The following is a 25506-nucleotide window of genomic DNA, read 5'->3' on the forward strand; positions in this document are numbered from 1 at the left end:
TTTGTCCTTAACTTCAACGTAAAAATGAAATAAGATAACGAATGAGGTTTATTGCCAATATATGAAGGTGTGTTCCCACTTTTACATGTGGTACTACATGTTTGTGCTTTATTATTCACATATCCATAATACTTATAATGAGTATATGGAAAAGACGATCATATAAAGTACAACATGTTAGATAATAAGACGAGACTTAATGTCATTTGCAATACATAGGATCAACACTTTTTTTATGAAATAAAAAAACATAATAAAATGCAACATGAATTCAAAACCATCAATAAATAAGATAAAAAAGGTTATGTTTTTTATTATACAATTATTCGATTTTATTAAGCTTGTTTCAAACAGAAAATGATAACTCATCGCACTTAATAAAAGAACTCACCCTGTTACGTGTACATACCAATAAACCATGTCTTGTAGAAACATAATTTAAATACACATCTAAAAACCTTTAAGTGTATTATCAATAACGTAAATAATGGCCAGCTTGTAGGGAAATTTTCTTGTCTTTTTTATTTTACAGTGTGCAATTCTAGTATCAGTTTAACGATCGGTATGTCTAGTTCCGAAAATTGGAATAACAAATATATATCAGGCATTTGTGTAACACACGGAAGTTTTAAACATGAAAGTAGTTTATATGATATCAGCTTAGTCTGCCTGACTTAAGTTATTCATTGAAAATAATTGGCATTGCCAATATGTTCTTCCTATTGCACAACATATAAAAACAGCAAGCCCAAAATCAAAAGGAAGTTTTTGCAAACCTATTTTATCATATACAAAAACAAGCTTTGCAGGGGTATCGATTGCAATAGACCGGGATTTTCCAAAGCCGTATCAGATTTCACAAGTACAATGTAAAGTTATGATGTGTTCGCCATTGTTCTTATAAATATTGGGTGTATTAACATAAACGAAAAATCACGCGCACAAGCCATCCCGTTCATCATGTTAAAGGTACACGATCTTCAACAATAGACAAATACATGATATTTATACATGCCATGGCCAATGCGTCCCAACGATATATACCAGAGTTCAAAATTCATTTTTATATTATAACGGGTATTTGAACATTATATACATACTTTGGAATGTTAACAAGTTTAAGATTTAGAAAAATATGTTATGTTAAAGGTTTAATAATAGAACGGTCAAATATAACATTATATCAAAGCACTGAAGGCCCTGAATTTGTTCCCTTTTGCATAATCTTAGACGCAACTCAGTTTTCAAAATTATGTTATAGCTTTTATATCGCAAGTTTAAAATGAACACAACCCATTCAAATTTGAAAAGAGTGTGTCTTAAAGCACAGGTCGAGATGTGGTTGCACTGTTGATCATTATATATATGTTAAAGAGATAACTTATATTTATGTAATAGAGATAACATAGACACAATAACAACAATTTGTCTCTTATTTTTCGCAATTTGTTGCTGCACTGGCAACCATCTTTAGAATTTTGGTTGCCTTGCTTAAGAATATCAAGCCTAGAATCATGTACATGTTGTGTTATGTGTATCTAATACTTTATTTCTTTAAATTATTGAGCAACAATTTTGCAGACATGACAGACTTCTAATGCACCCTGTCTTGTCGTGAGCCGGAATTGAATCATTTCCTAGGCCTAATTGATCCACAGTCGCCAATTTGTATTCAATGTTTAATTGGATTGAGTTGTTTCAACCTTTGAACAAGAGTGCCAAACTGTCACAAGATACGCCCGTTTGAAGGTTTTTGACATCTTGATAACTTTACCAAGATCAATATTTGAACTTGACCTACATATCATTTAGACACAACTTCTGACCAAATTTGGTGAAGATCAGATGTAAACTACTTCAATTAGAGAGCAGACACCATGCTAAATGCTTGAAATGCACTAAGTGACCTCGTGATCTAGTTTTTGACCCGGCATGACCCATATTTAAAATTGACCTAGATATTGTCTAGACACAACTTCTGACCAAATTTGGTGAAGATTGGATGAAAACTACTTCAATTAGAGAGCGGACACCATGCTAAATGCTTGAAATGAACTAAGTGACCTTGTGGCTTAGTTTTTGACCTTGCATGACCCATATTCAAACTTGACCTAAATGCTGTCTAGATACAACTTCTGACCAAGTATGGTGATTATCGGATCAAAACTACTTCTATTTCAGAGCGGACACAATGCTAAATGCTTGAAATGCACTTAGTGACCCCGTGACCTAGTTTTTGATCCGGCATGATCCATATTCAGACTTGACCTAGATATTGTCTATATAATACTTCTGACCAAGTTTGGTGAAGATCGGATGAAAACTATTTGAATTAGAGAGCGGAAACTGCTGTTGACGCCGCCCTCTCATGGTATGAGCACGGATGGCCTAGTGGTCTAAACGATATACTTTTATTCCAGGGTACAGTGGTTCGAGCCCAGATGAGGGTAACTTTTTTGTTTCTTTAATTTTATTCTTGTTTTTTTTTATTGGAGCTTTTAAGATCCAATGCTTACATTAATCAATATTAAGCATTTAATGACACACTGTGAAAAGGTCCCTTTTAGATGTTTACTAAAATATGCCACAAGGTAAAAAGTTAGCACTCATTGGTTGTGTATTTGATTTAAAAGTGATTTTGTTTATTTGCCTAAAACATTAATAGAAAAGATAATTTAAACTTAATTTTGGGGAAACAGTGCTTTATGCATATGCATAAATTGTCATCCCAGTACCAGAGACTCTCTTTAAACTAGGGATGGGACCTATTATCCGAATATTCGAAAAGCGGCCGAAAATTCGAATCAAAAATTCATATTCGAATATTCTATTTCTATGCAAAGATACATCCAAAAATGTTGTAAGTACATGTATAAAGTCGCAGTTTTGGTTTCTATTATGAGTCATTGCTTTGATAACAACTTCCATTAATGAACGCGATGATGATTGGCAGACGGAATGGTATAAGGAGAGGACCAATCTTCGATTTACTATCAATTCATAGATATGCAATATGTACACACTATTTTCTGAAAATCAATCGAAAATGAAAGTTAATTTGTGTAAAACATTTACGTATATTGATAAACAGCAAAAACATTGTGTTTTGACAGGTTTTTTAACTTCAGCAGTCAATCGTATGAACAGTGGTTAATATTAACTTTAGTAACTTGATTAACGCAGTTATTTACATTGTTATGTTACCGCAAGATAATTGTATTTGTATAAACGATGGTTACTTCGTTGTAACCTAACCATTGAAATTTGTTAACTTACCACAGTAAAATTACCAACAATGCAACCCTGAAAATGACGACGTTTTCGCGCAATTTGTCAGACGAAACTTGTCCAATATTGCCTCTGACTCTGTCACAAAAGAAAAACGGGCTAAAACCTTTAGTGGCCGAGAGGTGGACGTTTTTAAGAACTTAATGAAAAAAAAATTCATAAACTCAAAGCAAACCAAAGCGGCCACTCGTTACCTAATAACAAATGGGAACCATGCTCGTTGTTGGTACAAGACATTATTTAAAGCCCCATTAACACTTAAAATCAACGAATATTTCGTAAAATAAAGTTAATCCATACAAAATCATTGTTCCTTAAAGCAATAGCCAAAATGTGAACGCTAGATATTGTCTGGTAACATAGATTTAACAAGATACATTGTTACCAGACCACATCTAGCGTTGAAATTATGGCTATAATATACGGAACGCTGGTTTTGTATGGGTTAACTTTATTTTACGAAATAATGAACGAAATATTCGTTGATTTTGAGTGTAAATGGGGCTTTAAAAAGATCTGTCTGGTTATGATGTTTACGCATTGAATCGCAAAACTTATTCATTTATCGGGATGATGTAACTATTGTGGTTAGTCTACATTAGCGACACGGTAATTCACATGGACCGAAGTAGGGTGCAACGAAGCAATACAACAAAATGAACACATTATTTTTAAAGTATGTTGTAACAAGATTTATTATCGTGTCCCTGGTGAATACAGTTTCATGCTTTTGTACATAATTCCACGAAATTTATGATCGAATCCCGGCTGTTTAAAGTTTGAAGCAATGCAACACTGCGTTTTGCAATTTAGAATCTATGTTTGAAATATAAAATGAGTAAAATAGACATAAAATAATTCTTTGGAACAAAATCACTTGCATTGAGTATCAAATTAACTGAAATTTGTATTTAAATAGCTAATATGTATTTAATGTTCATGTCATTAAGCATTAAATATTGGGGACTTAAAATGATAACTTCATTCGTTTCAAGTTTCCGAATTAATATACGTAACATCACTAAAATTATGTTTTAATTAAGCTTTATTTTATTTAATTCTTACATAGTTGATAAGTCTACTTATTGCTTTGTTCACCTAGCTTACTGTACCTTATACATATATACCAACGTTGTTTAAGCTTGGAAAATGCTGTTTTTTTCTCGCGATTGGTTAAGCTTTAATCTTAAATGCAGTCTAACAGAGCTGTCTACGCGTAACATACCGGTAATGTTGCACTCGAGAAGTAGAAGTTGGTTGTCAATAGGGGACAATAAAGGGATTAGCGATGGTAACTTTTAGCCAGACAGAGCTTAAATATTATTGTGAATTTATAGAACGTTTTAACGAATATCTGGACAAAACGTCTCATATCGGGACGCCGGAACAATTACCAAACTGGCGGGACTGTCCGGTCGTGATCTTGCATGTATGTTTTAATTCCGTTATCCATATATCAAATCAATATATCAAATCAATGATTATCTAATCAGAATTTAGTTTCTCAATTCTAAACCAATTAAATCGTTCTAAAACGGTTCTTTATTCTTGAAAAATAGCGAAACCAAAAGCATAAATATTATCAATGGAAAGTAATCCAGATCAATTATAAGTATTGAAATGAATTAGAATTACGGTAATGTGTTTTCCTGAAATATCTTACATCTAATGAAACTAAACAGTATTTTTTTAAAGAGCATAATAATCAATGATCTTTAAAAAAAATATTACTCTATCCTGTTTTTCAAAGCTGCACATAAGAAACGATTTATAGTGGCATTTGTGGCAATCAGGAATTATACAGTTTACTGAAACAGCATGGAAGTTAAATGGACATTGCAAGGTAAATATATTAATATTAATTAAAATAGTAATTTCCCCCGGACGGTCATAAATTCGGACATTTTCAGGTAAGGTTTAAAAATCGAATATTCGAATATATTCGAATAATGACAAACGAATATTCGAATATCGTTTCCAGTATTCGTTCCCATCCCTACTTTAAACGAAAAACACCATAAAATCAGAAAGTGTCGTCCTTGATTAGCTTGTGCGCACTGCACAGGCTAATCAGTGTGACACCATTTATTTGACAAGCATCAGGCCCCGTTTTCCCTGAACGCAGCCAATATGTACATATTTCAATGACAAATGGCCAATGTCGTCGCACAAGTTTTTAAACACTATCGATTACATACACACGCTCACTGTCTGCAGTGTACCAGTGATGAAGTATAAACAGGCTAACCAGTTTGCACAGACAGATGCGGTGGTTATCGTTCTAAGCGTAGCTAAGAGCAAAACGACTTGCAAAAAGCTTGCTCTTAACCTTTGTTCTTCGCAAGCGAACAACTAAAAACTAAGCCCGATATTATTCAACTTGATTATGGTACATGCCACTAATCCAATTGCAACGATAACAATGTCACAATCATGTGTTCTGCTTCAATCAACACGCTTTCAATTCACTATAAACTTTCAACTGTCAGCAGAAAATTATGGGAAAACAATTAGTGCAGTGCACCATTTAACGTTCTTTTTTCACAATCGCCAATAGACAACTTTCGCTTTCAACGGTGTGTTTTCAAGTTATCAAGTATTTGTTTTGAACATACCTTAACAAAATTAACGCAATTTAATGTCGATCGTAACAGGTTTTGTGCTTATAACGATATATATTAGGTTGGTTGAACTCGAGTTTATAGACATACGTGGGTCATATGTTTTTAATGATTTTAAACTTTACCAGGAAGAACTTTTTCTGTGCGTATGCACTCATTAAAGTTCATTCAGAAAAACTTGTATTGTTTAACGTTGTAAATCTTTTGCTATATCGTAATTCATGGAACGACTGTTTTCAAATAAGAAATTATGATCAAGTCATACGCGACCATGAATGAAATCAAACTGTCCGTTTCAAGTAAAGACTAATCATAATACCATAGTTATGATGACATTAAACGCATACAAGATGTATACCCCACACCTACCTTTATTAAACAAGTTCCTTTGCAAACTTCCAGTCCCCGCACGTGGTTAAATTGAGTTTTGCACAGCCGTTCTGGACCACTCTGTACTTCGATTATTTTATTATTCAGAGTTTATTTACATGTCGTCGCTGGGTATTCACGACTACATTATCATAGACGTAGATAACATTAAGTTGTGTCGTGTGAACCATTTATAAACCTAATCGTAAAGTTGTGCCGTGTGCACTATATACTGAGACATTTAAATATCGTATAGTATTCGGGCTGTCTATTAAGCGCGCTTCTCATCTAGGCGACTCGGGCTCAATTCCCACTTCCGGCACACATGAGTTTGGTTTGTGGTCACCATGCCGGACAGGTGGGCTTATATCCGGGTATTCCGACTCCGAGCACACCCACAGAAACTTGAATACCTTTCCTTAAACAAATTTAAAGCTCGAAATTACATTTATAATTCAAAATTCGTTCCATCATTCGTGAGCCTAGTAGCAAAATTAGGTAGGAAAGCTGGCAAACACTCCGTGCCCTCATATTGTTCAGCCTTAGGCTCGGAAGGGCCTTATAAAAGTCGGAATACACGCTCCCGCGGCCTGTGAGTTTGCTTTATAGCAACAATGTCGGTCGAGTGGAGTTTCTCCCGGGTACTCCGGCTTTCCCCACATCACAAGACAACACCAACAATGAATATTTGTCAGTACTGTCTAAAGAGCTGAACATTGCAGCTCAATTTTCAAAATAATTTCATTATCGTAAGTCTTATAAGAAAGTTAATTAGGTATGAGCGCTTGCATACTCAATATCCTCAGGCAAAATATTTTCGGGCGCGGATGGACCTCATAAACTACGAAATAAACACAATGTGTAGTAATTGTTACCTGACAACTATTACAGTGTCAAACGCACATATATAACCCGCTTTGACTAAGGAATAAGCAGACATGTGATCCTCACTCAAACCATAACAATTTTAACTTGTAGTCACTCTCGCTCAACTTCTGAACTAGTATGGAGTAGAAATTGTGACTCAGGTTGAGTTTTAAAACTGCGTTCATTGACATGGTGGCCGGTGGCCGATGCAGGGCATCGGACCTAACCCTAATCAAGGTTGTCTTTTGAACAATTTATCAGGATGCTTTAGTCCACTATCTTTACAGATTTGTTCAAAAGGGCATCGGGGCCGGTTCATCGTACTTCGTAGTCATGAAACGAATTTTCATTATTTTCTTTCCATACACTCTCCAAATGAGTATATAATGCATCTTAATTTCAAATTAATTCCGAGATTACGATAATCGATGTTCAACATTAATAATCCCCGAGTTTTTCGTTATTCAATAAAGCATACAGGGAAGATTTCTTTCTCTTCTAGGAAAAAATCGTTTGGCTATTTGTGGTTATTTCCCTTAATTTCGTATATGCTTTCAAAACATAAGCCTCTGTATTTAAGTTGAAACCGAATTTTATTTAGTTTATCTGCATCGTATTATTTAAAAATAGTATTAAATTAAACCGCATGTCATACTAGTAATTTATCGTATAGAGGCATTGAAGTGTGGTTTATGCATCCCCCATTAAATTGTCATGTGGTAACACAAGCAAAGAGAAATTAGATATTGTTATTAGTTATATTATGGATTGAAATTAAAATAATTTTGCTTTGAGAAAACGTGTGAGCCTCGCTATGAGAAAATGGGTCTTTATGCATGTAATTTGAGTTTGGCCCTATACAAGCATTTGCAGTACGCACAGCTAACCAGGGATGACACTTTTCACTTTGTTATTGTTTGTTTCAATTAAGTCTTTTTTAAGCGAACATTAAGTTTAGGCTGAAGTGTCGATCCTGATAAGCCTGGCCCGACTGAACAAGCTAATCTTGGACGACACTTAACGCTCATACCTTAAGCACCGTTTCACGAGTGCGAAGCTTAGATATGTTCACGGGAAAAAAGCTAGTCGTGTTTTTAAGGTATTGCTTAAACAGCAGGGTTTTTAAGCCAATTAACACTCTAAATCAACGAATATTTCATACAATAACCTTTGTATAGTGTTAAATCTATGTTACCAAACCACATCTAGCGTTGCAATTTTGGCTATGGCTAAAAGGAACATCGAGTTTTATGTGTTGAGTTTATTTTCCAGGTTTTTTTATGTGATTTTGGGTCTTTTTTTAGGGGAAAAAATCACGCGAAACGCCGGATTTTGGTGAAAAAAGTCGTTCACTGGATCAGGTTAACTTATATAATTAAAAGTTTAAAATTATTTAAATTTATTTTTTTTATTTAGATATCATTGTTTTGGGGAAATCTCTGTAAGAGGGGAAAAATTCGTCTACAGGAAAGGGCCGAAATTCGGCAGGTCTCAGGAAAAAAACCTGGTTTGGATGAAGGTATGCAATGACATTGTATGTGTAGGTTGTTGTCTTTTAGAATGAATATATCTTGATGAAGTACCCTGTAGAGATCGATAAGTGTGAGTAATATAGCAAGGCCAACAAACTGCCAAACAAATACTAAAATAATCAATCGTTTATGACATGACAGCGCGCTCGACTAATCGAGTGCTTGACAGTATATGGAGAGGGGGTATAATGTGGGTTTGTGGTCATTTAATGGATGATATTTAAAACAAAAAAAAATGGGGGGGGAATTTTTGGGTGGGGCGTGGGGGATGGTTTGGGTGGAGTCCATTGTGGTATGTCAGGCAAGTTTTGTTTTGTCAAAGTATGAATCAAATGTGATCGTAAATAAAGAAGTTATGGCAATTTAAGCAAATTTTATTAATTTGACCTTGAGAGTAAAGTCATTCAAAGGTCAAGGTCAAATTCAACTTGCCAGGTACAGTAACATCATGATAGTAAGAAAGTATTTGAAGTTTGAAAGCAATAGCATTTGGGTTCTTTTAGAAGTAAAGTGGATCTAAACACAAAATTGAACAAAATATTCAAAGTTACAAAGACAAAAAAGGGCCATAATTCCGTTAAAAAGCCAACCAGAGTTATGCAACCTGCCCTGTACAGTCCCCTTACGATAGTTAGCGAATTTTTCAAGTCTAAAAAGCAATAGCTATGATACTTTAGGAGTAAAATGGACTAAAACACAAAACTTAACCAAATGTTCAATTATCTAAGTATAAAAGGGGCCATAATTCTGTCAAAATGCTTGATACAGTTGTCTGCTCTTGTTTATAGATTGAGGTAATGTTGGTAAAGAAGTATGCAAAATATTAAAGCAATATGTCAAAGGACATAGGAAATATTTGAGGTGGTACGCAAACTTTTACATAGATTTATCAATAATATGCATATTCTAAGTGAAAAAGGGCCATAATTCTTACAAAATGCTTGATACAGTTGTCTGCTCTTGTTTATAGTTTGGGGTCATGTTGGTAAAGAAGTTTGAAAGATATGAAAGCAATATGTCAAGGGACATAGGAAATATTTGGGGAGGTACGCAAACTTTAACATGTGCACGCTCACGCTAACGCTAACGCAAACGCCGACGCCGGGGTGAGTAGGATAGCTGCACTATATATATTTCATATATAATAGTCGAGCTAAAAATGAGAGTTCAAAAATTTACTTAATTGTGCAGCAGTGTACTCTTGATCAAAATTCACAATATAAGTTAAGAAAAACCGTTTTAAGAGACCGCTTCTAAGATTAACCATTCATGGTCTTGTTAGGTTTGAAGCTCCTTATAACCGCTTTTAAATGTCAGTATTAAGGCAAACTGCATAGGTATATGTCATCGTATGGAATTTTACTAATTATTGGCGGTGGGTTGCAGCCTATTCCCAATACGTGAAAACCAGAGTGGTGACAAAAACAACCCTGCAAAAAACAAAACAAATATAGTTTAAATATATGTTTATTTACGTTCTCCGTCAAATAGCTGATCACAGAATGATCAACATTATGAATAACAAGGGTAACCAATATAATAAACGGTTTGCACACATATATGGTGAGCTAAGGAACAACATTATATTATTATTATATATAATATATATTATATATATTATAATTTAGAATATTTATACATTATTATATTATATTATTAGAATATCAATACATTATCATATAAAATGAACAATACATTACCATATCAAACAAACAATACATTATCCTATCAAATAAAACACACACATACATTAGCATCATAAAATACAAAATATGAAACCGTTACTTGTTAAAAGTCATTTTAGATATAACGATAAAGATATAAAATATGTAATTGTTACCTCAAAATAACCAAATATAGTTTAAATATATATTTATTTACGTTCTCCGTCGAATAGCTGATCACAGAATGATCTAAAATGCTCCTTTTTGTCACCTCCATGTCGCAACGACACATTTCATTGGCTAAGACATTTAAATATCAGCTATTTGATAGGTTAACTATAAAATAAACTCAGAGCTGGTGTATGTGATAATGCACGAGTAAATTTTAATCATAAGTTAACTAGTACAAATGGGGATTTGTACTAGTTTCTAATTGTAATCCACTAAATTAACTTTAGTTAACTGCTACAGGTCTAGTAATACGAGCATTATACTTAATTTAAAATGCCTTTACCTTAACAAAGAATCTTAAAATAAATGATATACATCTACAAATAAATCTACGATACATTATACAAATGTATTTCCGGTGACACATTTCCCTCCTGCGGTAAATGTCGCCCTCGACGTTTCCTGCAAAAATCCTTTATAAAACAATTGTTGTAGTAGCTCATTATTGGGTTATAAAAGTATTCATCCCGTTATGTGATTGTATACACCACTTAAAATTATTCGAGTCACTACATACATGTAAATGCATGCATTTAATATTAATAAAGCATCGTTTATAACAAAACAAATCAATAAACGCCACAATATGTGAAAACTTTATGTAGCATACAAAATTAAAACAAATAATAATTAAATCTTCATAATGCTAAAAACAGTTGTTAATTGTATTAATAAAATCACAATGACATGTCTATGTTATAAAAGCACCGGAAACATGCCACGCTGGCGGTTTTCGTGAACGATCAGTTCGTCTCGGCAGTATACCAATTTCGCCAGGTGCACGCCTGTGCGGTGGTTTATATATGCCCGATTTCTCAGATTTAGATGATATACTGCTATTCGTGTCAGATTCTGAAGAGATGACACTTGTTATAGGTAGGTTTTTTAATGGTAGTATATTGTTTCGGTGTAGCGTTTTGATTTTCCCGGACTTGTCTTCTCTTTGCACCTTAAAAACAGGGATAAGGAGATCAGGCTGATCAATTATCCGATACACCTGTTCACTCCAGATATCCGAAAGCTTATGTTTTCCTTTGAACCCCAAATTTTAAGGAGGACTCTGTATCCTATAACAATTTTCATTTCCAGCACTTAACGGTCGTAATAATATTTAGCTTTGTCTTCACCGCGAGAAGCTATCTTGTTAGCAATTGTATAGGATTCCTACAGATTTGTTTCAATCTGCCGCAAATAGTCTGTTGGACAAGAGCCACTTACAGATTGTCCCTGCAGGCCTAATACCGCATCTTAGGCTAGACGTGGCGTTCTACCGAACATGAGCCTTTACGGGGAAAGCTCGTGAATTCGTGCGCTGTTCAATTATACGCATGCACTAATGAAAGAATGGCTGATTTCCAGTCACTCTTCCTTTCATTGGGCAGCGTTCTAAGCATTTGACATGTATGACCTTTGACAGGAAATTTTGACCACGATCACTGTGAAAATTTTCTGGGAATCCATAATTCACAAAATAGTTATGGAAAGGTGCATGTGCCGTGGTTCGGGCGGTTTGGTTTTTCGTCGGCATTGCATGTGCGTACCGAGAAAAATGGTCGGTAATAACCAAAAAGTACTCAAATCCTCCCTTAGACATTTCTAAGGAAAGATAATCAATGCATACCAATTCCATTTGGGAAAAACGAGCAAATGTTTATCAAACCTGTTGCGCGTTGTGGTACAGTTTTACGCCGGATGCAGTAGTGGAATCTATCACCCTTTGTGTGACATCTTTGACCATTCCTAACCAATAAAATCTATCAAGAAAGAGACTTTATGATCGGTCACGACCTTGATGACCAAGGTCTTCATGTAAGACCTTGAACATTGTAAATTGCGCTGACTTAGGTAAGTTTATCTTTAGCTTCACCATTAACTTAACATGAATGATACAAAATACCATCCTGAAGTTTAAGTTTAGTGAATATTTTGACAAATTTCTAAACCTCAGGGTCAAGAGATCGTTTCTTAGCTGGATCAGGTAGATATTCCCAAGCCACAAACTGCCGCACTTTTGATAACACGGGGTCCGATTCTTGACCGTTAACCCAATCTTCAGTCTTTATGACTGCAGTTGGGTAATTATCATTAGTGTTGTCATGTTGTACGAGTTCTGGCTGGGACTCGGTATGGATTGTCAAAACAGCCTGAACAACATCCTGCTATACAGAATGCGGCTCCGGTTGGGTTTCAGTGTTGACTGTTAAAACGGCCTGAAAAACATCTGGTTCTACAGAGTGATGTTCTGTTTTGGTATCAGTGTCGCCTGCTAAGACTGTCTGCTCAACGTCCCGTCGTGCAGAACATTGTTCAGGGATCTGTGTATTTTCACCTGTATGAAGCCGTGATAGGGCGTTGGCTTCGACATTCAACTTGCCAGACCTATAATGGATCTTAAAGTTGTAGTTTGCCAGCGCAGCTACCCACCTATGTCCACAAGCGTCAAGTTTCGCAGTTGTCAAGACATCGGTAAGTGGGTTATTGTCTATGAGGGCCTCAAACGGCATACCATACAAGTAATCATGAAATTACTCAGTAACTGCCCATTTTAGAGCCAAAAATTCCAGTTTACTTGAGTGGTAATTACGTTCGGATGCCCTCAGACAACGGCTCGCAAATGCAACTACTCTGTCAACGCCATCCTGGTTTCGTTACAAAACTGCACCAAGGCCAGCGGCGGAGGCATCAGTGTGTACCTTGAATGGTGTAATCAGCATAGGCTTACACAAGTGTCGTGCTCAACTTCTCGATGAGAGTATTTAATGCAAGTTGCTGCGGTTCTCCCCACAGAAACTTGGAAGTGACCACTTTCTTGGATTTTGATACAGAACTGCCAATCAGAAGACCGTTTAATGGGCGTGCAACCTGTGCGAAATGTTCTATGAACTTCCTGTAGTACCCAGCAAAACCCAAGAAGCTACGAATGCTTTAACTGATTTCGGGACAGGCCACTTTTTAATAACTTTGGTTTTGGCGGGGTCAGTTTTGATACCATCTTTGGACACAATGTGGCAAAGATAGCTCACCTCTTCTAACAGAAACTCACACATAGAAGCTTTAAGCTTCTGGTTATGAGCATCTTATCGTTAAAAAACAGCTTCTAGTCTTTCTATATGCGTTTCAAACGTAAGAGAAAAAACAATTATGTCATCTAAATAGATGAGGCACCCCTTAAGGAGGTTCAATTCCCCCATGCAAAGTTCCATCAACCTTCGAAAGGTTGCTGGGGCGTTACAAAGGCCAAATGGCTTCCGGATGCACTGATAGAAACCCAAGTTTCCAACTTGAAAAGCCGTTTTCTCTATGTCATTTTTGGCCATCTCCACCTGCCAGTATCCGGATTTCAGGTCAAGTTTGGTGAAGTACTTAGACCCGGAAAGCAGGTGGAGAATGTCGTCAAATCTGGGTAAGGGGTATGCATCTTTGTGAGTTCGTGCATTTAACTTTCTATAGTCGATACAGAAGCGTATTGATCCGTCCTTTTTACGCACAATTACTTCATTGGACGAAAAAGGACTCTGAGAATGTGTGATGACACCCATCGACAACATTTCATGTTCACGAACTTCATCAATAAGGCCAGGATAGGGGGGCACGTCGATATGGCTCTTTAAATTGCTCTGAATTGTCGAGTTTTATTTCATGTTTGACAATGTTGGTCTTGCCTTTATCGAGTGGACCCTGCGAAAAAACGTTTCGCCACTTCCAAAAGAAGTTCTCTAGAGAAACCTTTTTATCAGTTTCCAAATTATCAAGATTTACTTTTATATTTTTAAGAAATTGTTCCTTTAAATGATTTTCAGTATGATCTGATAGACTAAGCTTTGTGGTAGTCTGAGATTTTTCATGCGTCTATGATCTTAATACTGTGACGTCATGTAAATCAAATACAACCGAATTTGGAGGTAAGCAAATTGTTTTCGCAGACATGTTAAAAATGCGGACAGGAACCCTCACAGTTGTATCGGGGATGTTCAAATTGACTACCCTAGGACATATTCCAAGCCTAGTCGATGCCAGCGGTGACTCTTCTGTGACAGCGCTATTACAGTCAGAGGTCTTTCATATTATACCTGAAACAGTAACAGTTTCGAAAGGCAGGATACTAACAGATTTCCCGGTAGTTTTTACCGTACCAACAGATTCCTGAGTTGATATTGTCAGAAGAGCGGCTTTCCACTCTTCCGACGAATAGGATTTGTCAAGATCTGACATGTATCTAATAACATTCGTCCCAATGATGACGGGTACGTCTGAATTTAATAAATCTTAAGCTTACAACTCTGAAATTTCATAACTGTAAATAACAAGAGTGCCAAACTGTCACAAGATACGCCCATTAAAAGATTTTGGACAAATGGATAACTTTACCATGACCCATATTTGAACTTGACCTACATATCATCTAGACACCAATTCTGACAAAATTTGGTGAAGATCGGATGAAAACTACTTCAATTAGATAGTGGACACCATGCTACATGCTTGAACTGCACTAAGTGACCTTGTGACCTAGTTTTTGACATGACATGAACCATATTGGAACTTGACCTAGATGTCATGTAGATACAACTTCTGACCAAATTTGTTGGAGATGGGATTTATACTACTTCAAGTAGATAATGGACACCATGCTACATGCTTGAAATGCACTAAGTGACCTCGTGACCTAGTTTTTGACCCGGCATGAACCATATTGGAACTTGACCTAGATATCATATAGACACAACTTCTGACCAAATCTGGTGGGGATCAGATTAAAACTACTTCAATTAGAGAGCAGAGACACCATGCTAAATCCTTAAAATGCACTAACTGACCATGTGACCTAGTTTTTGACCCAGCATGACCCATATTCCAACTTGACCTAGATATTGTCTAGTGAAACTTCTGACCAAGTTCGGTAAAGAGAGCGGATACTGCTTTGGACGCCGCCGCAACGGTTGATTTTATAATACGTCCCGTTTGGAAAAACGGGCGTATAATAATTACGTTGTTCTATTCAAGAACAAACCAATTAATTGTGTTACAAGTAAGAATGTCAAGCTCAGTCATTGCATCCGTAACCAATTCGTCACATTGTAGCAAAAGAATAACTTGCTTAAAGAAAGTACATTCAAATACAGTGAAAATGCTTTATGTTCAACTTCAAAATACAGAACTTCTTTATTTTAGAGCACACACAATTACTAGAGCAAAAGTAGAAAGGGGCATAGGGCAACTGAAAAGGAGATTTGGTATTTTGCATGGAGAAATCCCTATGAAACCAGAAAAAGCTTGCAGGTAGTTTCCTTATAATTTACCTAAAACTTATGTGTACCTTTATAAAAAACAATTATTTTTGTAAACAAAATCTCCTTGTACAATGCAACTTTCTGACATATTGACTAATAATAAAACTACAATCAGGCCCTATGAAATTCACAATATGTAATTATAACCATACATCATATCATTGATGTAGATAAAAAGTGTCAGCTTATAAGGCTGCATTTTTCTCGATTGAAACCAAAAACTGTTACCCTGATCGATTAGTAATAATAAGGCTAATAATTAGATTTGTCTAAATTTTGTCTTGTTTGGTAATAGGTTAACATATTCCAATATTTCATGATCAGGGTTATAACAGCGTGTGCTGTATTGCACAATATTTGCAAAAGGCAAAATATTCCTCTACCCGATGTTGAAATGGAGGAAAATGATGATAACCAGCCTGAACCCAACCAGCCAGACCCCATGGAAAATGGCCCACAAATGGGACTAAGATACAGGGACTTCTTTGTTAATACTTATTTTTGAAAAAAAAGGTAAATTGCATTAAATTTCCCATATCCCTTTGAAAATTAATTTCAAAATTCAGAACATCATGGAACTATATTAAAACTTACTAGAGGATAAAGCTAAATTGCTCATTTTGAACAACTTCTCTTCATTCCACAATGATTTTTAGAGTAGTTTGCAAAAATAATAAAATCTCATTTTGGTACTGGCTTTATTTTGATATAAGCAAAAAGGTGTAAACTAGAGTAAACAAAACTTGACAGACAGATATACACCAGGACATGTAGACTGACATACTATGGCAACTTCAGTATCACAAAAGCACACCTTCAACACAATACAGACAATATTGTTTTAAACTTTAAACAACGTCTCTAAACCATGGCATGAATGCCTGTAAAACTAGGTGACATCTTAACACAGGATGCTAAACATGCGGTAAGCTCTTATAGGAGCTTTCTACATGACTAGCATCCTGTATTAAGCTGCCATCTGTCTTATACAACACCTTTTAGAGGTCTTGAATATGGTCGTTTAATACAAGATTGTCTGTATGCTTCTTGCGAGCTGAAAGCATATTTTAATGACAGATAACATTCATATGACAAGTCAGTAGCTATCACAAGTCAGTAGCGTTATATTCTCTATATATCTCATGGCAAACAAACACATATTCTCTATTTATTTTATGCTTTCCGGTTGTTTATAGAGAAATATATTAGTGAAATAAAACTGATATTTCATTGTTTTAAACATTGAAAAATAAAGTGAAAAATAACGATATTTTTCACTGTTGTACTGTGAATTGACGTTATCTTTTCTACCAAATTACGGTATAAATCCAGCGAAACTATCAAGTTAAACTTTTGCAATGTAAAAAAAAACAGATATCTAAAAAAGCATAAATAAAAAGAAAATTTGTTGGATTGTATGAAATATTGATTTTATTTCACTCGTGATCATAAAAAATACATATTTTCACTTCTGGCTGTGCCACTCGTGAAAAGATCATTTTATATGATCACTCGTGAAATAAAATCGATACTCCACCGAATCCAACAAATATCTTCCATTTACTCTTCAACAAGCTTCCTTTTGTAGTATTTTATTTGAAGTTTTAGTTTTTCTTCCTTTTAATGCTTCAAGTTTCCTGTGACATTTGCATGCACAGCATATGACATCTATTGTGCTGAAAAAAGAAGAGAGTAATGATTTCCACTGTAAGAAAATGAGTTAACCCTCTCTATTACATGTATAAATGCTGTCTAACAATTTTGCACCCCATGGGAAAATAGTAGAATTTGCTAATCATGAGCAAATTATCTTTTTGTCATTAAGTTTTCAACTTTGATTTAATATCATTACAAGTAATCACAAAGTGTTTGTTTCTTTTGTCTCAATGCTTCCAAAGGGATCTGCTGCAAACCGCATTAAACTGGGAAAGGTTAAAAAACAAGGAATCTCATCAAAGTAAATCAAAATAATAATTATACCAAATAATGATGAAAATAAAGAGTGGTTTTAAAGAAAGTTCATTTTTTAGATTCTAAGTTATATGAAGGGAAAATAAGCGAACATTTGTTTTAACTAAATATTGCATTACATATTGTTTTTATTGATAATATGTTCACATGTATAACATGTATAAAATAAATTTTATGATTCATGTGTATTTAAACTCATTACCCAGCAACAAATTATGAACTGTCCCAAATTGATAGAGAATTTAGACAACAGTTACAGTTAATTTGATTTGTTAAGGTAGAAATCATCGTTAGATAAGGAGAAATTGCTCATTTTTTCAACAATCTTCTTTTTCAACAATTATGTCTAGAGTTTTGCAAGAACTTTTAAAATCTTGATATTGTTAGGTAATGGTTTAAGGCATAATTCTAGAAAATAAATTGAATTTACACATGTTTCCATCATTTTAGGATGGCAATACCTTTCACTCCCTCCTGGTGAATCTCCCAGACTCTCTTTTCCCGGTGGCTGAGGACTGCACTCTTTTCCCGGTTGCTGAGGACTGCACACACTCTATGGAAGGAAAGAAAATTACATCATTATTATTTGATCAAAGCTTCATTTAGAAACTTTTATCTCTAATGGTTATAAATCACCTATGTCACTTATGTCAAGGCATTGTTCTCCTTTTCTGCCTTTATTTATAGTTGGTTGGGAAATGAGGTGTTTTTTATTGTTATGGGAAAAAGAAAAACTTATTGTTCATTTGAGGAATACTTGTTTTGTTCTAAAGTTATCATTTGTGGTCTGTTTCCTTTTCATTTGCATCTAATGTAGATCTGTATTGCTATCATTATGAGAAAAGTATACCCTCATTCTCAGTAGTAATGAATCAATTTTTTACCAAACAACACATTTTAAACTGTTCCGAAATGAACAGTGTGACTGATGATAGTTTAAATTGTAAAACAATATATAGAAAGTATTTTGGTAGGGTAGACACTTTTTGGATAAGGAGAAATGGCTCACTTTGTGTAATTTCTCATCCCCACAATAATTTATATAGTTATCTGCAATAAACTCATACAATTTTGTCATTATTTATTGCTATTGCAACAAATAGACTAGAAATAGTGCTGAAAATGGTGTTTTTATCTGGATCCTGCGATAACTTTAAAAGTTCTTAATATTTGTTCATGAAACTTGGAACATAGATAGATGGCAATATGGACATTATGCACATCATATTATTTTGTTCCTACGTCAAAAATTGTGGTTGCCCTGGAAACAAATAATACAAATATTCTGACAATGGTGAAATTTCTGACAATGGTGGAGCCGGTAGGGGACATTTATTGCTTGGCAATAGTCTTGTTGTATTTGTATTCTAACCCTTTGAGCATAAATATGTTTAAAGAATAATTACCTTTGTTGTTTTAACAAGAGAATGGATGAATCCATGTCTTCAGACAGGGCAATTCCTGATAATGTTTGGGATTTTCTTCCCCCAAATATCAACTACTGCTTCAGTAAAAATTGATAGTTGTGCAGGTTTTGGTCCACCTCCTAAAAGTAAATACACGCATGTGAGTATACGTAGGAAAAGTGATAGTGAAATTGTTTGGTCCAAGATATCTCTTAAATAGTTGTTTTCAAACAGTCCTAAAAGCATTGTGAGAAAAGGAGAAATGGCTCAAGATAAGCAATTTCTTCTTATCTCACAATGATTTCTAACCTTCCAAAGACTTTGTTTCATATTTTATTATAATTTTAATTATGGTCTACAACCTCTTTCAATTAAGGAAGACCAGTTGGGTATGGTGTACGAATTCTGGCTGGGACTCGGTATGGATTGTCAAAACAGCCTGAACAACATCCTGCTTTACATAATGCGGCTCCGGTTGGGTTTCAGTGTTGACTGTTAAAACGGCCTGAAAAACATCTGGTTCTACAGAGTGATGTTCTGTTTTGGTATCAGTGTCGCCTGCTAAGACTGTCTGCTCAACGTCCTGTCGTGCAGAACATTGTTCAGGGATCTATGTATTTTCACCTGTATGAAGCCGTGATAGGGCGTTGGCTTCGACATTCAACTTGCCAGACCTATAATGGATTTTAAAGTTGTAGTTTTCCAGCGCAGCTATCCACCTATGTCCACATGCGTCAAGTTTCGCAGTTGTCTAGACATAGGTAAGTAGGTTATTGTCTATGAGGGCCTCAAACGGCACACCATACAAGTAATCATGAATTTTCTCAGTAACTGCCCATTTAAGAGCCAAAAATTCCAGTTCACTTGAGGGGTAATTCCGTTCGGATGCCCTCAGACAATGGCTCTCAAATGCAATTACTCTGTCAACGCCATCCTGGTTTCGTTACAAAACTGCACCAAGACCAGCGGCGGAGGCATCAGTGTGTACCTTGAATGGTGTAGTCAGCATAGGCTAACACAATTGTCGTGCTCAACTTCTCGATGAGAGTATTTAATGCAAGTTGCTGTGGTTCTCCCCACAGAAACTTGGAAGTTACCACTTTCTTGGATTTTGATACAGAACTGCCGATTAGAAGACCGTTTCATGGGCGTGCAACCTGTGCAAAATGTTCTATGAACTTTATGTAGTACCCAGCAAAACCCAAAAAGCAACGAATGCTTTAACTGATTTCGGGACAGGCCACTTTTTAATAACTTTGGTTTTGGCGGGGTCAGTTTTGATACCATCTTTGGACACAATGTGGCAAAGATAGCTCACCTCTTCTAACAAAAACTCACATTAAGAAGCTTCAAGCTTCTGGTTATGAGCATCTTATCGTTCAAAAACAGCTTCTAGTCTTTCTATATGCGTTTCAAACGTGGGAGAAAAAACAATTATGTCATCTAAATAGATGAGACACCCCTTAAGGAGGTTCAATTCCACATGCAAAGTTCCATCAACCTTTGAAAGGTTGCTGGGGCGTTACAGAGGCCAAATGGCTTCCGGATGCACTGATAGAAACCCAAGTTTCCAACTTGAAAAGCCGTTTTCTCTATGTCATTTTTGGCCATCTCCACCTGCCAGAATCCGGATTTCAGGTCAAGTTTGGTGAAGTACTTAGACCCGGAAAGCAGGTGGAGAATGTCGTCAATTCTGGGTTTTGGGTATGCATCTTTGTGAGTTCGTGCATTTAACTTTCCATAGTCGATACAGAAGCGTATTGATCCGTCCTTTTTACGCACAATGACTACATTGGACGAAAAATGACTCTGAGAATGTGTGATGACACCCATCAACATTTCATGTAAATGTTCACGAACTTCATCAATAAGGCCAGGGGGAGGGCACGTCGATATGGCACTTTAAATTGCTCTGGATTGTCGAGTTTTATTTCATGTTTGACAATGTTGGTCTTGCCTATAACAGTATCCAGATTAAGTTTGCAAATCCAGATTATTTGCAAACTTATTTTTTTTATTTATTGAACAATTGTTATGAAATTTTGGATATTTGTAGGGGGCATTGAGTACATACATATAATTGAAAAAAAAAGAGTTAAAATGTTTTTAGAAAGTAGAGTTATTTGATGATAAAGTTGCCATCCCCCGTGGGATCCCAACGGGGTTTTGGTTCCCCCGTTAAGAATTGCAATTTTCCAACGGGAGTTTATTCCAGACGGGAGAATTTTACCTATATTTTACAAAAAATGTAATTTAAATGTTATGCTTTGTTTTCTGTTTAAATGTTTACAAATACACATGCTGAAGTCATAATTGTAAGAAATAAGTACTTAAATAAGAAAATAAAGTGTTTGTAGATTTTCTTCCCCCGTTGGAGTTTTACGGGTGCTCCCGTGAAACTCCCATTTCCATTAAACATCCGTGGGAGGTTTGACGGGGGACCCCGTCAATCCCCCATTTTCAATAAACTCCAACGGGCGTTTGACGGCGGATCCCCGTCTAAGTCCCATTTAAAAAGAACTCCAATGGGACTTTTACGGGGGGGAGTAGGAATCACAATTCATTCAACAGTTAATACACATAGCAATATATTACATTGTATAAAGACACCAAACTTTATTAAATAATTGATGTTTTCTTTTTTGAGGTGTCGGAATCCAATAATATTTTTTGAGTTTTCTTAAATCAGTACCAAAATTTACGTTGAATATAATGTCTTTTTGGTAAAAGATTAGAACCACATATCGATATTTCTGTAAAGATGAATATAAAACGTTCCGACAATAATTTTGCAACACTCACTGTATATATAAAGTGACTTGTCTCGAAAATATATTGCATTTACCTTTTGATAATCCAAACGTTGCTTTTATCCATTACTGTGATGATAAATGCAATCCAGAAAGACAATAACATTGGAAGCATACACTCATATACAGTCATTCGGAATTGTATTTCTTTTGCTGTTTATTCCCGTGTAACAGTTTTGGAGGTTTTTTTCCTAGAAATTTAGTTTGCAAACATTTTCGGTGCAATGTCGTACCTTAGTGTACCGGTTACATTCCACAAGTTGTTTTTTTTTTACACAAAATGCCTGAATAGGGCAGTGTGTTAGGTTCATTGTTTTGTTATTGTAGTTGTTTGTTTTTTTATCTCTAACAACACCGTGCACTGGTAGCGTTATTAGCAGAGACATGCGGGAGTCTTCTTGAAACATACTGTACTGGCTAGTTTCAATTATGGGACACACCACTTCTCCAATAGAATCGATGATGTTTAAATACATTTAAGTTATATTTGCAGTTTCAGTTATTAACTGTTTTGTTTTCTGATAAGGATATGATATCCCAGACGTTAGTTCCTGTGCTGTCTTTTTCCCTCTAAACAAACAGACATATAACACCAAGGGCTTATATCACTTTTCATTATTGTGTATAAAATACAAAATACCACACACAACTGAAATATTTGATATAACCCATATAAGCAGTATGATTTCCTTTCTAAATGTAATAAAAACTTAATTTTCAATCATGAACTAGTAGTTTCAGGAAAACAGGAAACCAAGAAAAAATGTGAAACCAACAAAGGCATAGAATTGTGAAATATGCAAGCCAGAGTTCTCGACTTATGATTGTTGAACGCTGCACTTCTATACACCACAACCTACCTTTGTTTGAAGTTTGATGTAAATGGGTCTTATTGTAATTACGTTATGACCCGGACAATAAAAAAGTGAGATAAATAATAAGTAATGAAGGGGCTATAGCTATAGTTCTTGTGCACTGAACTTCTCATCAGTGAGATCTATCCATATATGCATATATGAAGTTTCATGTGAATAGGTGATATAGTTAAAAGACTAATACTCCGGACAAAGTACTGGAAGCTGCCAGACCCCAGGCATGACATAATTAATCCCTTAATATGGACTCCATTGGTCATTGTCGACTCGGGTGCTACTTACCTGTACCCTGGGTACTCTTAAGTATACTTACATGTACCCCGGGTAAGGTAAATATACTAAATCGTACCCGGTCGATATTAGACTGTACTCGAGTTGTATTCCCGCCTAAAATCCTACCGCGCTACCGATTATCTTAAACAAACTTCTATTTAAAAAAAAACTGCCTCAACATGCTTTGTGACTATGAGTTTCGATTATATAGATGCCATTTTACAGAAAATTGACATAAATGTGAATATATTTAATTAAAAACAAGATGTGTTTGTGAAACACAATGTCGCCCTATATGACGTTTGACCTTGAAGGATGACCTTGACCTTGTAAAGGATGACCTTGACCTTTCACCACTCAAAATGTGCAGCTCCATGAGATACACAAGCATGCCAAATATGAAGTTGCTATCTTCAATATAGCAAAAGTTATTGCAAAATGTTAAAATTGGCGCAAACAGACAGACCAACAGACAGGGCAAAAACAATATGTCCCCCACTACTATAGTGGGGGACATAAAAATAGCCGACAACGACCGATTAAGCTTTAAATTTCCCGGGTACGTTTTAGTATATTTACCGTACCCGGGGTACATGTAAGTATACTTAAGAGTACCCGGGGTACATGTAAGTAGTACCCGAGCAGACAATGACCAATCGAGCCTTAATATGCCCTGTATTTGACAGACATATAAAAGAGACAAATGGAAAGGATGAAAAAAACAACACAGCAGTAATAAGTTTTATCAGAGACATAGATAACAGAGATAGGCAGCTCGCCAAATATCGGCAAACTCTCGCGCATCCAGTGGTTTTGGCGAGATAGGTTTAAACGCGCAACTGTTTGACGGTTGCAACGGTAGTAAACACGCTTATCAACATTTCTAAAACTCGCTTTCGCATTCCAGTTTTTGCAATTTGAAACAAATATGTTATGTATTATTAAAATGAGAATGTATGCGGTATTATCACTCAACGGTAATGTGTCAATTAAAATAAATCACATGCCGCATTGTTTTATTAAGCGATTTTATCTGGCTCCAGTTTGAAAAAAAAACACAATTCTTACCGGTATATAAAGATGGCCTTTGTAATGAGATAAAGGAGCGATAAGAATCTTACGACAAACAACTAATAATAGGTTGTTTTTATTAGATTTTTGTTTTTCATTTTAATTGCATTTTTCAAATTTGAATAATCCGAATGCCATTTACCTGTAGTATAATTTGAATAAAGCTCTGAACAAGTTTTTCTTCTTATGGAGAGAATCTGTTCTTGGTCTGCTCTAATCTGCTGTTTGTGTTCTTTGCTCTCTTAAATTACCGCTCAATTCAATGCACAATTTTACCAATAATAAATAACATTACAACCTAGAGTATATGTATAGAAATCTTCAGACCCGTATACTGTGCCATTCTCCGATATTTAGCATATCAATCAAGTTATTAAGTGACTTTTCTGTTTTTCTTCAACATGTCTTAGGCGGATTTTGTGTCATGGGATGACGAGGATGAACATTGTGGTAGTGAATTTGTTGAGGACATTAATCAGTCCGTTGTGTATGAGTGCCCAGAATGCAAAAAGTTAATGAAAAGAACATATGGATTCCATGTGTTGTTAAAAAGCACAATCAAAACTTTAAAAGTATGTCCCCTTATGTACATAATGATAACTAAATGAAATGTGTTCCGGCTTCTACAGAGGAGCTTATGCAACCATTTATGTGATACAGTCTCTAAGTAAACCTGAGACTGTAGTAACAATGTTAGTCTGTGCAATAAAAGAATGCATGAACATAGTTTTTACAATTTAATGATATTTCATCAAAACTTCATCATTCATAAACACATATCAATACAACTGGCATAAAAAATAAGCAATTTATTACACGTATTAAGCAAGTTGTTGATATTACAAAATTAATAACATATCGGGAGAAAACAGCTAATATTCTGCAGTGATGCAGGCAACAAACATGTAAGCATAAGAGCCATTATCGTATGGGGCAGGGTATTAATGTTGCTGAAGAAAATTCATAATCACATAAGAATTTTTCATCATGGAGATTGGACTATAAATACGACTGAGAGTGTTAACATGTTTTTACCAATAGTCATGTAAGGAAAAAGCCCCGCCCCTTGGTGGCCATGTTTTTCATGATATCATTGGGACACTCTATAGAGTGTTAAAAAGGTTTTTCGAATCCCGGACAATCGCTCCTACGGACAATCGCTCCTACGCTTAATTTGACAAGGCGGACAGTCGCTCCTATGATGTTTTGACAGGGCGGATAGTCGCTCCTACGATGT

The 25506-nt window shown here is 35.4% G+C and overlaps 1 protein-coding gene and 1 long non-coding RNA gene across 2 annotated transcripts in view; both read right to left on the reverse strand.

Annotated features, from left to right (window-relative positions):
• LOC127850871 (uncharacterized) overlaps positions 1 to 6421 on the reverse strand; it is an 82138-nt gene extending 75717 nt beyond the window's left edge. The window contains exon 1 of the mRNA XM_052384239.1: positions 6279 to 6421. The gene's annotated coding sequence lies outside the window, so the exon portion shown is untranslated. The remainder of the gene's footprint in view (positions 1 to 6278) is intronic.
• Positions 6422 to 18169: 11748 nt separating this feature from the next.
• Positions 18170 to 22229, reverse strand: LOC127850901 (uncharacterized). Its single transcript, XR_008035553.1, has 4 exons — positions 22086 to 22229; positions 19603 to 19745; positions 19241 to 19380; positions 18170 to 18387 (listed from the first exon to the last, which is right to left on the reverse strand). It is a non-coding gene; the product is annotated as an uncharacterized LOC127850901 (long non-coding RNA).
• Between the last annotated feature and the right edge of the window lie 3277 nt (positions 22230 to 25506).

The sequence above is a fragment of the Dreissena polymorpha genome, chromosome 1 (assembly GCF_020536995.1).
Source record: "Dreissena polymorpha isolate Duluth1 chromosome 1, UMN_Dpol_1.0, whole genome shotgun sequence".
In the NCBI taxonomy this organism is placed as follows: Eukaryota; Metazoa; Mollusca; class Bivalvia; order Myida; family Dreissenidae; genus Dreissena; species Dreissena polymorpha.